Source organism: Wasmannia auropunctata, unplaced genomic scaffold (genome assembly GCF_000956235.1).
Source record: "Wasmannia auropunctata unplaced genomic scaffold, wasmannia.A_1.0 LD336053.1, whole genome shotgun sequence".
NCBI classification, from domain to species: domain Eukaryota; kingdom Metazoa; phylum Arthropoda; class Insecta; order Hymenoptera; family Formicidae; genus Wasmannia; species Wasmannia auropunctata.
Genome location: NW_012026837.1, coordinates 6,429,893 through 6,430,446, shown reverse-complemented (window position 1 = coordinate 6,430,446; position 554 = coordinate 6,429,893).

The window sequence follows — 554 nt, the reverse complement described above, 5'->3', positions numbered from 1 at the left end:
TTTCTTAATACTACGTCTCAATACTTCTTAATGTAATTCTCAGATATTTCATTTTTTATAATCATTATATTTTTAATACACATATACTTGTAAACATATATTTGCGCAATTAATACTACATCCTTTCCATGGCGGCGCGGCAGCGAAAAGGGTGCGAGCGCAACGGGGTGGGAACGCGAGGGAGACCGCGTGCGTGGGAGTGAGAACGCGTGGAAGCGTGAGCGCGAGGGAGACCGCGTAAGCATGGCAGCGGCGTGCGAGGGAGCGAGAACGCGTGGGAGGGAAAGCGCGCTATGGGCACGCTATGCGTGCGCGTAAGCGAGAACGCGTGGGAGGGAGAACGCGCTATGCGTGAGAGCGAGAGCGCAACGGGTGGAAGGGAGAACGCGCTATGGGCACGCTATGCGTGCGCGTAAGCGAGAACGCGCTATGGGCACGCTACGCGTGGAAGGGAGAGCGCGCTATGCGTGTGCCCGAAAACGCGGCCCGCGGACGCGGCCCGCGACTGCGCGGGGGGTGCGGGGGTGCGGTGGGGGTGCGATGGGGGTGCGGCG